The sequence below is a fragment of the Ovis aries genome, chromosome 25 (assembly GCF_016772045.2).
Source record: "Ovis aries strain OAR_USU_Benz2616 breed Rambouillet chromosome 25, ARS-UI_Ramb_v3.0, whole genome shotgun sequence".
Taxonomy (NCBI): Eukaryota; Metazoa; Chordata; class Mammalia; order Artiodactyla; family Bovidae; genus Ovis; species Ovis aries.
Window position 1 is genome coordinate 38,308,645 of NC_056078.1, and position 13,401 is coordinate 38,322,045.

Below are 13,401 nucleotides of genomic sequence, written 5' to 3' on the forward strand. Positions count from 1 at the left end.
GCATCACAGGTTTGCATCCAGCAAAGGCCTGAGTCAGGGGGCAGAGAGGCAAGGTCAGTGGAAGGGGGCGGGTCCCGAGTGGGGGCGTAGCCTGGGAAAGGCTGGCGTGAGGGCGGGGGCGGTGCCAGAGGTGGGCCGAGGCTGGAGTCAGACGGCGGGGGCGGGCCCAGAGGCGGGGCCTAGCCGCCGAAGGTTCGCGCCTGCGCGTGGGGGGGCCGGGGGGCGGGGCTGCGCGCGCGCGGTGTGCGGGCTCCGGAGGGCGGAGTCCAGGCAGGCGCCGGCCGAGGGAGGGGGCGCGGTGGCTTTGGAGTCCTGCGCTCCCTCAGGCCGTGGACGCAATGGTGGCTGCTGCGGGGCAGGTGGCGGGACCGGCGTGGATGTGATGGGCGGCCCCTCGCTTCACCTGCCGTCCTTGGGCCTCTAGGTCGCTGGGCGACCCATAGCCGGGCCGCGGCTGAGGAGGCAGCGCGACCTCCGCACGGTGAGAGCCGGGGTCGGGGCGAGAGCCGGGGAGCGAAGTCGGGGGCGGGAGACGAGGGGCGGCGAGCCTCCACGGCAGCGCTGAGCAGGGGGCGCGGTCCTGGGCCCAGACCTGGGCTCTTGGGATAGGGCTGTGGCGGCTTCCGGCCTCCTGCCTTCCGGAGGACCCTCTGGAGCCCCCGCGAGCCGCCCGAGGCCGGGCAGCTGTGGAGCGCGGAGGCCAGACGCCCCTCGCCCCTGGGGCTGTGACAGGCGCATCGGGGGCCTTGGGCCACTGGGGCTGCGGCCCTTCTCTTAGGAGAAATCAGGGGGAAGCTGAGATACCCAGTGATTTCAGTCAGGATGCTTGTGAGGGTTGATAGGGGAAAGTACCGGGGTGCCCCGAATGACTGTGGGTTTTTTTTTCCCTTTTTAAAATTACTGGGCCCAAACAAAGACACACCCTAAAAACACATCTTGAGGAGAAACTTTGGTGGCCCACACCGTTGCATAGGTTCAGATTCTTCTTTTCTTTTTATGCATCTGCTGTTTCTGTACATATATATTTTTAATGCACCGTACTCTTTTTTGTCAGGCAAAGGGAGAATGAATCCTTTGGGGGAGGGTTTGATGGCCAAGCTTGAGTTTGAATTTCAATAATTGCAAATTCATCTTTGTAGGCTACCCAGCCAATTAGGCTTGCTGTTCCTAGACTAGGCCTGAGCAGTGTGGAAATTACTGATGCAGGGACTCTTTGCAGTCCCAGATTGAAGTGTGTAAGTTTCACTCCCACCGGTAAAATAACTGGAAGGTAGCTTTTTCAAAATAATATTTTGAAAGACATTCTTTTTCACCCCCCACCCCAGCATTGAAGTATTAATCGAACCTATTAATTTTGCCATTTTAAAAAATTTCTTTTTTTTTTTAAATTTCTTAAGTGTAATCTTTTAGACTAGCTTAAAGAGAGTTTGGTTGTGGCACTTCTTTAACCTAAAGGAATTTAAGATACTTGCTTTCTGCAGAAGATAGTCACAGAAAATATGGTTTATCTGTAATTGATTTATATATTACAAGAATTTAAGCATTCCTCCCTGTTTTGCGTGAAGTCAGACGTTAGATTCGTTTACGTCTTCATCTACTACTTCATATCTTTAGTAGTTTCTTGCTCGTTTTCTTTGGTGATTCATCATCACTGACGTCAGATAATCTTTAGGTAACACACACAACACACACTTCCTTGAACCTTTTAGCTGTAATTCATACTCTGTTACTTCAGCGTTGTATTGATATGCCATAGTAACCAACTGCTGGCAGCCATCCTGAACAGCAGGAGCTCTCCATTTAACAAAAACATTCGACAATTTATTCTACCTTTCCTCACTCGGACCTGCATTTTCTGTTTGACTCAACTTTGAATGGGGGAAGAAGGGGAGACTTTTAAATTTCAGGTTTAAAAATCCATCAGTGACTTCATAATTTGTATTTGATAAAAGTCAGAGTCCTTCACAGTTTCTGGTACTTGTCTATATTTCTGATTTCATCTTCTGCCATTTTGCCTGTCCTCTCTGTACAAAGACTACTTAGAGTTTTCTGAAGATGTCCTCTTCCTTTGTGGTTTTGCCTCTATTGAGAATTTACCTGTTGCCTCTATTGATAAGTCTTCTCTCGTAAACAACTTGCCCTTCAAGACCTGACCAAATTATCACCTCTGAATCTTGTCCAGACGTCTTATCCCACTTGTCTCCACTGATCCATTAGTACATTGTACATTCTGCAGTTAGTACTTGTCAATTGGTAGTTAATGATTTCTTAACATGTCTGTGTCCACTAGACTTTTGGGCTTAAGGGAAGAGACATTTGCAACTCCTAACACATGCTGTTGTATGGCACAGGTGCTCCCAAACTATTCATTGAGTGAATTTTTGAGGAATGCTCCTAATCTTGAATATAGTTTCTAGGCAAAGCATGTTAACTACCTCTTTCCATGCTAGAAAACTTAGAAGAGATGACTGCACAAGGTACTTTAAAGTTTCTAAGAATAAAATCAAACTTACCGTTGCTAGTTAGGAATGAAACCCTATTCAGAAACCCTATTATGAAACCCTTTATTAAAAAAAAGCCAATATGTTTTATGACACAAGAATGACAAAGAGTATGACCAGTAAGGATTGCTGCTTTTTAAATTTAGGCCTTTATTTTAAGACAAATTTGGCCAAGGTCATGCAGGTAGGAAGGGACAGAACTGGGATACAGTCCAGGTCTTTTGACCATCTGTGTCCCCGGTTTCTTATTTCTAACTCTTGTTACAATCAGAGTAGGAGATTTTGAGAGGTTTGGGCTTATTTAGTTAAGGGAATTAGTGGAATATTGAACTTGAAAGAATTAATAGATTATTTGGTTCAACTTTAAAGTTTTCACTCATTAAACAACTAAAGCCCCAAAGGGCAAGAACTCACTTGAGGTTACTTAGAGTTACTTGTATCCCACATCTCCTGACGTCATGCTTGTGTATTTTTCATCATTCCCTGGTGCTCTAGGGGGAAATGAGGAAGTTACCAACCTACAGAGGGAGAGCAGGTCAGCTTCGGCCTCCTGGACTGCTTAGCTGCCTGCCACTCCTAGGGTCTTAGCACCCATGAGGCTAAGAAACATGATGATTCATTTGGGAGTATAGGAGAAACCTAATCTCACTATTCCTTGTCTAGAGAGTTTTGGATCTCATTGCTCGACAGAATGTCCTATAATAAGTGGCTTCTGCTCACCATATGGAGACCCCCACATAAAGTTACATTTTGATGGTAAAATAAGATTTAATAAAATAAGGTTGCAGCTGGCTAATAGCATGGTTAAAGTTACATGTATGGCTAGCTGTTTGTGAGAGGAGCTATCTGATTACACCTACATGATAGGTTTTTTGGGAAAGTAAAATTGGTTTTATGCCTTTGAAAACTTAGTTTTGAAATGTGTACTTAGTATAATAGGCCTGATCAATATCAGCAGGCTACTTAATGGTCAAAGAAATAAAAAAAAAATTAAAATAAACTTAAAGTTTTTTCTCATTTATTTGTCATATATACACAATTTTGTACTGTAATCAAAGCATAGATATAGTGTTCAATATTTGCCTTCATATTTAATGTTTTCTTATTATGGTTTTTATGCATTTAAATTATTATACAGTGTTACAGTGAATTTATTTATTTATAATTATTGGATATCTAAGCTGCTTCCCATTTTTCACAGGATGCAGTTAGTTAACTTGTAGAGGTCCTTTGTTTTGCTTCTTCCCTTTAGGCTAAAGTTCCAGGAAGAGGCTTATAAGGTTAAAAGGTGTAAAGGTTTTTGTCATCTTTGAAAAATATTGTCAGATTTATTTCTGATGGTAGTATTTATTTACACTGCTTCCAGCAGCTTGGTTGACCAGTTTTATTTTTTACTTTTACAGGCTTTTATTTTTAACTTTTTTTCCCCAAATGAGTATAAGAGTATCTGGTGTCTAAGATCACTGTTCACAGTAGAAAAGGAAGTGCAGTATTTTTCTCATTATATTTTCTTCTTTGTAGGATTGTTTGTCTTTTACCTATAAATTTACTGGAATCTTCTTACTAATTTTCTTTAGCACTTAGCCTCATAAATATATTATTCTCTTGAAAGATGTTTGTGATCCGTTTTATCTTTGTTATTTTTATTGCTGTAGACTTTCAACTTTAAAATTATTAAAATCATTGACTTAAATTTTTTTGTGTGAGATTTCATCTTTTGATTGTGAGGTCTCTGAGAAAAATGTCCTTCCACCATGTGATGCATATTTTTATTTTCTTAAACTTGTAGAGTTTGTTTTGTTATATATATATCTTTAACAATAATATATGCAGTTGTAGTTACATTTAAATTATGTGGATTTTATACTAAAGAGAATCACATTCTTATGAATATCTGAATTTCCGTTGCTAAACCACTGTCTTTTTTCTTCTTTAACTTGAATAGGAAACAGAATGAAGCTAATATAGTTATTTTTTTAATAAATGGATTTTTTTGAAAAAATAAAGTAAATTTAGACCAAAAATTTCATGAAAGCAATATTTTAGTTAATTGAAATAGTTGTTGGTTCAGGATTAACTAGATCATTTCTGATTTAACTTTTATTGTTAATCATTCTAAAATATATGAAAATAAAATTTGGTTATTTTCTTCCTTTGGGAGTAAGACAGTCTAGATAGATGAGACAATCTTGGCACCGGTACTTTGCTGGCACTTGAATAGAACTTCTTACTTAATCTTCATAATGATCCTAAGATGTGGGTCCTTTTCATATTTTCATTTTGGAAATGAGAAAGAGAGGTAAGGTGACCTGCCAAAGGTAACACAGCTGGTAAGTTGGGACGAGAACTCAAACAGTCTGCCTGCTTTTGAAGTTCTCTATTTGAAAAATATGTTATTTTCCCTGCTAAGGAGTTGAATTTTATCTTCAGGTCCTGGAAGCATATTAGATGTTTCAAAGCAAGCGGATGATATAGGATGTTACATCTTTTAGGGAGATGGCTGCTGTGTCATTGGATACATATTGACATATGTATATTGACATATTGTGGATATATATTGAATTGTGTTTCTGATAGGAAGTAGTTGAAATAGGTCTGATGAGAAATGAAGCCTAAACTGCAAGTTGGAAGTAGAGATGAGGGGAGATGAGGGGATATTATGGAAATATATGGAGCTTAGTAACTGATAAGAGAGTGGGAAGCTGGAGTATTGATTTGGACGTTATCGAGTGGGGTAATGACAAATGACTGTGCTCACAGCTCTTTGTTCTGTTTTGCTCATAGCACTGACTGTGATTTATTGTACCTAACTTGGTGACACAGCTACCTCCCCTATTGGGTTATGTACTTGCCAAGGCCAGGAGCTGAGTAGAAGGCATGAGCTAATACAGGAAGATGGCAAGAAACTGAACTGGGGGTATGAAACATGAAATCACCAAAATATAAAAGTGGCTGGAGGACGAGAAGCTCTAGAGAGTGGCAGCTGTCAGGGAGAAGGGGGAGAGCCATCAGTGCAGGACTAGGTGTGTTAAGGAGAGGGGAGTGTGAGCACTGAAGTGAATACAGAATGCCACCGCCGGCTGCAAAAGGTTTTGGTTCGTGTGCCCTCGTGTGATTTGCTGGTGGCCAGTGGCTCTGTGGAATTAAACAGTCTTTCCTTTGTTTCTGACCTTTTCCCCTCCTCAGTACCTTTTGCAGACTATGCTGTGTCCTCTTCATAGCTTCTGTCATCTGCTTGCTGCAGGTGCTGTTGCTGGGGGCCTGACTCAGCCTATAGAGAGCAACCAACCAGAATGGTCCTGTCCTTTTAAGTGAATTGACCAAGCAAGAGCATGATAGGTGTAGGTGCTTGAGTTTTCAGTCCTTTTCTCCTGAGTTGGTTGCCTTGAATGCTTCCAGAACTACCTCTCTGACTTGGCTACTACCTCTGGTTGGTTGAGATTTGGAGTCATTTGGAAGCCAGAGGATTCTTAAAGCCTGCATCCATGAAAAAATTTCACATTTTCCACGTCAATCAGAAAGTTAATTTGAAAATATTTAGATCATTTTTGAGGATTGTTGACCATCATTCTAAATAATTAAGAGTCTGTGTTCTCTTTGTATAGTTCTATCATTATCTAAGGTGTGGGAACTTGTTTTAAATTTCTGTGATCCGTTCCTAACTTGCTTCATTTGTCTGTTTTTTGAAGAGTCGCTTAGAAAAGGAATTTGTGCATGCTATCGTCTGCTGCCATTAGCTTCAGAGCATCCTTTCCTTCACTGTCTGCATTGTCCTTTCTCTTATCCTTTCGCCCAGTTTCTGTACTCGGTTAAGTAGACTAGGAAGTGGAAAAGAGGAAAAATATGGGTGATTATTCCTCTCTCCCGCCTTTCCAGTTGTTACTCTTTTCCCTCCCCATTACTGCGCCCAGCTGTCCATTTTGGCATGATCTGCCCCATCTCTTCAATTCTGTGTGTGGTAATGGGAGATGCAAGGCAGCTCTTTAATTGAGGAATGCTGGATTTCTTAGGGTTTTGGTTCTTCTGTGATCTCAGTTTTGATGTCATATTGAAGAGCCTAGGTGACATCTTATATCTTAACAGATGTTTCGATTCCCTGGCAATCTACTTCTCTTTAAAATGGAAAAAAATAAATGCAAGTCCTGTTTCTTTGAATCCCTCCCCCCCTCCCTCCCGCCTCCCTCCCCCCAACACATACCCCTGTCCTCCTGTATCAAGATACCGCAATCTTTTGATGATGGAGTCCCTAGTGGATACACTAGAGACAGTGAAGATAGGCAGTCACCAGAAGCTACTTTGAATTGTTGTTGTCATTATATTAATGAGACTTGGTTGCAGCCTGAGTGCTTTGGGGAAATTTGAGACCTTTCTCTGACCATTATGTCTTGGCAGCCAGTGTTAGGGTTGGGAGTTACAATTTTCTCAGAAGACCATAGCTCAGAAAAGCTGGGACTATTCATAAGAGCTGTTGAAGTGTATGGAATGGATCTGGTGATATTTTCATCTGAATTGGTAGGCCAGCCTACAGGAAACATATCTAGGTGATATTTCTTTGCAGGGAGGCAGGGATGGCCATTTCTTCTTCTTTTATTTAAAGAATTTATCTCAAGCTTATTTTAAGATAGTCTGGACTTGGCAGCCCTTATTTATAATTGGCATCAGTTAGAGATGTAGATTTGGACATTTTTGTGGCTAGTTCTGCAGTTGACTTTTTTTTTTTTTTAAATGACTTGAGGATTACTTCATGGTAAGGTTCCTCAGCCCAGGCTTTCAGCCTAGACTTTGAGACCAGTTCCTGAATTTGGATTTTCTTCATTCATGCCATCTAGCCATTCATCAAATGCCAGCTGGGCGCTGGCTAGTAATGATGCAGTGAAGAAACATGTTTTCTGATCTTGTGGGAACTTATATTCTAGTAACAAGGAACAGGAAGTCAACAAGTATATATGTAACATGTCAGTTACTTTTGTTGTTGTTGCTCAGTTGCTAAGTCATGTTTGACTCTTTTTTGTGACCCCATGAACCGTAGCCTGCCATGCTCCTCTGTGCATGGGATTTTCTAGACAAGAATACTGGAGTGGATTGCCTTTTCCTTCTCCAGGGGATCTTCCTGACCTAGGGGTTGAACCCGGGTCTCCTGCACTGGCAGGTGGATTCTTTACCGCTGAGCCACCAGGGAAGCCCATCAGCCATGATATTGCTGTGGAAAAAAGCAAAGCAAAACAAGATGGGAAGAGTATGCAGGGGGGTACTTCTGTTTTATATAAGGTGGCTACAGGAGGCTGCAGTGATGAGTGGTGAACGGAGGTGTGGAAGAAGTGAGGCTGTGATTAATTTGTGCTGATATTAGGGGAGGGAATTTGAGGAAGATGAAATGAGTGCAGTCTTTTGTCTGAAGCATGCTTGTCCTATTTGAGGAGTTGTAAGTAGATCCTTTTTTTTAAAAATTTTTTTGTACTGTGGTGAGGGACAGGGATGCCTGGTGTGCTGCAGTTCATGAGGTCGCAAAGAGTCAGACATGACTTAGCGACTGAACCACCACCACAAGTAGCTCGTTGGAGGCATTGAGGGAAATGACACGAAGGTGGAAGATGAGGTGGGAGAGGGGCTGAAGGGATGGCAGTGGGTGTGTGAAATAGATCATATATGACGTTGTAGGCCAACAGAACTTTTCAGTTTTTACCCTGGAAGTGGGAAGCTATTGGTTGAATTTGACTTGTTTTAAATAGACCTCTTCAACTGCTGTGTAGAGAATGTCAAAGGTGAGGCATAATCAGATAATTCAGTAGGCTCCTGCAATAACCCCGGATGGGAGATGATGGTAATTTTAGGCAGGGTTGGGAGAAGTGCGCATGTTCTGTACACAGTACATTTTGAAGGTAGAGCCAGCAGGATTTGGTGGTGGATTGGATGTGGGTTGTAGGTTTTGACCTGAAAACCTGAAAGAATGGCATTGCCGTTTACTGGCATGGGGAAAACCTCAGGAGAAGCACGTTGTAAGGGTAAGTAATAATGAGTTAAGTTTTGGATTTGTTAGCAGTCCAAGTGGAGATACTGTCTAGACAGCTAGGTATACATGAGTCTGCATTTCAGGTCAGAGAAGTAGCTGGGGATATAAGTTTCCTGTCATTGGCATAGAGGTAATATTTAATACTATTAAGACTGATTGAGATAATCTAGGGAGTGAGAGACTTCTCCACTGGAGAATTCAAGAGACTTTGCCTTGGGATCCTGTAATGCTGTTGGAGAGAGAGGGACCTGGAGAGCGAGAGTTAGTGCTAGAGTTAAAAAAGGAGAGTGGATCACAAAGAGTCAGACACGACTGAAGACTGAGGAGGCGTGCACGCACACACACACACACATCCATTTTATCCTAATCTGTGACCCTAAGGTCTGTCATTATCATATATGTGTCTTTATGTATTGACCTATTTTTTCCCAAATGAAGACAGTGGCTCCTGGAGAGAGATATAAAAGAGCATCTCTTCCCTCCAGTTTGGTGAGTTTTCTTCAGTTCAAAACTGTAATTTTTATATGTGGGTTAGCAAAATTTTTAATAAGTTATTAGGAATCTGTTAAGGTTTTTTTTTGGTTGTTGTTATTTTGACCAGTTTTTCTTTGGTAATTTTTACTAATTACAATTCTCAGTAGTTTGGCACAGTGCTAGCCATGTGGTTTGTGTGTTAGTCGCTCAGTCATGTCTGACTCTTTGCAACTCCATGGACTGTAACTCAGCAGGCTTCTCTGTGTGTGGAATTTTCCAGGCAAGAATACTGGAGTGGGTTGCCATTCCCTTCTCCAGGGGGATTTTCCCAATCCAGGAATCGAACCAAAGTCTCCTGCATTGCAGGTAGATTCTTTCTCGTCTGAGCCACCAAGGAAGCCCTTAGCCGTGTGGTAGGTTTTGAATTTCGATTTGGTTTTCTCTGTCTGCTCTTGTAGTTTTATTATGAAGTACCTTAAATTTTTTTAAGTGATAAAAACCTTTTAAAGTATAAGCAAAATACTTTTAAGGGAAAAACTCAGCGGCCACTCTTTCTCCTTTTTTTCTAACGTCTCTGGTTGCACTTGTACTGTAATTGTTTCTGATTATTGAGTTATCTGAGATGAGCTCTGAAGCTCCTGTTGAAAGCCCGTATTACAGTTACAGCACTCTGTGTGCCTCTTTCTGTGGTTCACTTATGGTTGAGTAAGTAGTTGTCGATATTTAGTGCTGGAGCATTATTGCAGCCGTTTCTTCGACTTCTTTAGTTTTCTTCCAGCTTTTCTTTCCTTAGCCACTGATCCATGCTGCTGCCTTGGATTTCTGAAACAAGCTTTGTAATCGCTTAAAAACCTCTGTGTCCCTGCCCTGAGTTTTTCTTCTTTCCTTCTTCCTACCTGCACTTGCGCTCTGCTTTAGGGATGTAGAGTGCTCCTTAGGGAATTCTAGGGCACATTTGAGGTTTCTTAGCACTGGACGACAGGGGAAGGGTCAAATTCCTTATCAGTGTATGGAAAGTCCTTCATGAGCTGTGGCCCTCACCTCTGTCATGGTTCCATGAAGATGAGAAACTCTTTTGACATCTCCATGCTTTTGCACATACTATTTCTTATTTTTCCAGAATACTATTCAACTTCTTAGCTCTATTGTTAAGTGACTTCATCTTTTGGAAAGCTCAGCATAGACATCTCCTTTTCCAGGATGGCTTCTAGGTCTGTTTTATCATGTCTCCTCTCCCCGGCGTCCGTTATCTTCTCCGTTCTGTTACCCGTGTTCCTTTACATTTTGCAATTATTTTGTTGTAGTATTTGCTGTATGTTACTTTGTTTGCTTTTTGTCTGGTCTCCTTTGTTCCATTGTAAACTGATAGTCCCTCAATAAATTTTTGTTGAATGAATGATTGAATAAAGCAAGTAATTATTCAGTATTGACTCAGTTTAGATTGACCTGTTTGGTTGGGCTTTTCAGTTCAGTTCAGTTGCTCAGTCGTGTCTGACTGCTTGTGACCCCGTGAACCGCAGCACGCCACCAGGCCTGCCTGTCCATCACCAACTTCCGGAGTTCACCCAGACTCATGTCCATTGAGTCGGTGATGCCATCCAACCATCTTATCCTCTGTCATCCCCTTCTCCTCCCACCTTCAATCTTTCCCAGCATCAGGGTCTTTTCAAATGAGTCAGCTCTTCACATCAGGTGGCCAAAGTATTGGAGTTTCAGCTTCAACATCAGTCCTTCCGATGAACACCCAGGACTGATCTCCTTTAGGATGGACTGGTTGGATCTCCTTGCAGTCCAAGGGACTCTCAAAAGTCCTCTCCAACACCACAGTTCAAAAACATCAATTCTTTGGTGCTCAGCTTTCTTTATACTCCAACTCTCATATCCATACATGACTACTGGAAAACTATAGCCTTGACTAGACAGACCTTTGTTGACAAAGTAATGTCTCTGCTTTTTAATATGCCATCTAGGTTGATCATAACTTTCCTTCCAAGGAGTAACCGTCTTTTAATTTCATGGCTGCAATCACCATATCTGCAGTGACTTTGGTGCCCTAAAAAATAAAGTCAGCCACTGTTTCCACTCTTTCCCCATCTATTTGCCATGAAGTGATGGGACCGGATGCCATGATCTTAGTTTTCTGAATCTTGAGCTTTAAGCCAACTTTTTCACTCTCCTCTTTCACTTTCATCAAGAGGCTCTTTAGTTCTTCACTTTCTGCCATAAGGGTGGTATCATCTGTATATCTGAGGTTATTGATATTTCTCCCGGCAGTCTTGATTCCAGCTTGTGCTTGTTTCAGCCCAGCGTTTCTTATGATGTACCCTGCATATAAGTTAATATATAAATATACAGCCTTGACGTGCTCCTTTTCCTATTTGGAACCAGTCTGTTGTTCCATGTCCAGTTCTAACTTGCTTTCTGACCTGCATACAGGTTACTCAAGAGGCAGGTCAGGTGGTCTGGTATTCTCATGTCTTGAAGAATTTTTCACAGTGTATTGTGATACACACAGTCAAAGGCTTTGGCATAGTCAATAAGGCAGAAGTAGATATTTTTCTGGACCTCTCTTCCTTTTTCGATGATCCAGCGGATGTTGGCAATTTGATCTCTGGTTCCTCTGCCTTTTCTAAAACCAGCTTGAACAACTGGAAGTTCATGGTTCACATATTGCTGAAGCCTGGCTTGGAGAATTTTGAGCATTGCTTTATTAGCGTGTGAGGTGAGTGCAGTTGTGCGGTGGTTGGAGCATTCTTTGGAATTGCCTTTCTTTGGGATTGGACATCAGTTTCATTTTTACAGGCTGTGCAAATAAACAATTCAGACAGCATCCTTAAAGCCAAAGACTCACCCTCATAGTGTCTTAGGAAATTGACATTTTGTTAAATATTTGTTCCTATGAGCAAATAATAATATTTGTTGATTCCATTATGTAGCTCAAATTTCTCTTTTTGTCTGAATATCTGAATGTAGCTGACTTGAACGATACAGATTTGAACTGCATGTCCACTTATGTGTGGAATATTTTCAAAAGTAGATTCTGTAGTACTGTACCATCTTGGTTGGTGACATCTGCAGATACAGAGGGACCAGCTATAGGGAAGGCTGACTGTAAGTTGTACTTGATTTTCAGCTGCATGGGGGGTTGGCATGCTTAGCTCCTGTGGTTTCATTTTTTTCTCTTTGATGTTTCTGTTTGGATATTGTCCTTAGACATCTCTCATCCTAACCGTATCTTAAACTCATTCCCTAAACTTTATCTTGACTTCTCCATTAATGTTTTCTATATTACCATCTTGTAGTCACTCGGGTTTCTCTGTGGTAACTTTGAGTCTTCCTTCTATATCTTGTCATTACTGAGTTCTTTTGTAATTCAACAAAAATTTTTTGGCCACTTCCTGTGTTCCTGTTTTGTTCTAATTGTGAGAGGCCTAATAAGAGAGGGTTCCAATTCACAAATGATTATGATGCAATGTGATGGGTATAATAATTTAGTAATAGTGGAATATCTAGGGCACCCTGGGATTAGAGAATATCTCTCTTTTGTGTATCTCTTTAAGTCTTATTTTGTCTACTGCCAGCATCTTTCAGGCCCTTATTAACGTTTAGATAATTTTAAGACTGCTTAATAGCTTGTAACTCTCTTGTCATTCCAGTTCATCATGAAATTTGTCACCAGGCTAGTTGTTTCAAAAAGGAAAAAAGAAAGCTACATGTCTTTCTTTTTTCTCACAGAATAAAATCTAAAATAGAATGAAATCTGGAATGCAAAGTCTTTGGCCCAGACTTCCTTTCTTGTCTTCTGCTACATGAACCTTTCATTCCAGCAAACTCTCCCACATTCTGTTCCAAATACACTTTGCACTCTTCCTTTTTTGTTTCCTCCTCCCAACAATGTGTGTGTGTTTTTTTTTTCTCTCTTGCTCCTACTTATTGAGATTATATCAATCCTTGGACATAATTACTAATTGTTAAATCCTGTGTGAACTGTTTAGATGATCATGCCCATATTCTTGACACCTTTTTCTTGGCTTCCGTGATACCACTCTCTCCTGTTTCTCTTTCTTACCTCTTCTTTCTCAGCTGTCATTACTAACTGTTGTCCCTTAATATTAATATTTTCTAAGGTTTCAGCCTGACCTCTTTTTTCTTCATTGCTATGCTTTCTTGAACACACATTATTTTTTGTTATCTTATGTGTTCATTTATTCACCCTAGTTTCTCTCTTGAGCACACCAGTCCTTAAATTTGCTGTTTAGAATGTCCACCTGATTGTTTAACAGAAAATCTGAAACTTAAAACATCAAAAATTTGTACGTGGTCTTCTCCGGACTCATGTATTTACTTCATTTCCTGACTTGGCTAGTGATGTTGCCAGTCACTCAGTTACCCCAGTTATAAACCTGAGAATCATCT

At 41.2% G+C, this 13,401-nt stretch overlaps 1 protein-coding gene across 18 annotated transcripts in view; it reads left to right on the plus strand.

Annotated features, from left to right (window-relative positions):
* The first annotated feature begins 268 nt into the window (after positions 1-268).
* The window catches only part of CCSER2 (coiled-coil serine rich protein 2), a 162,671-nt gene continuing 149,538 nt past the window's right edge, over positions 269-13,401 (plus strand). For 17 of the 18 annotated variants that reach the window (XR_006058041.1, XR_003586992.2, XM_042240826.2 and 14 more), the window contains exon 1: positions 269-481. The gene's annotated coding sequence lies outside the window, so the exon portion shown is untranslated. Of the gene's footprint in view, positions 482-8,198; positions 9,001-9,265; positions 9,399-13,401 lie in introns of those variants that run through there. The other variant, XM_060406820.1, reaches the window with a different exon arrangement.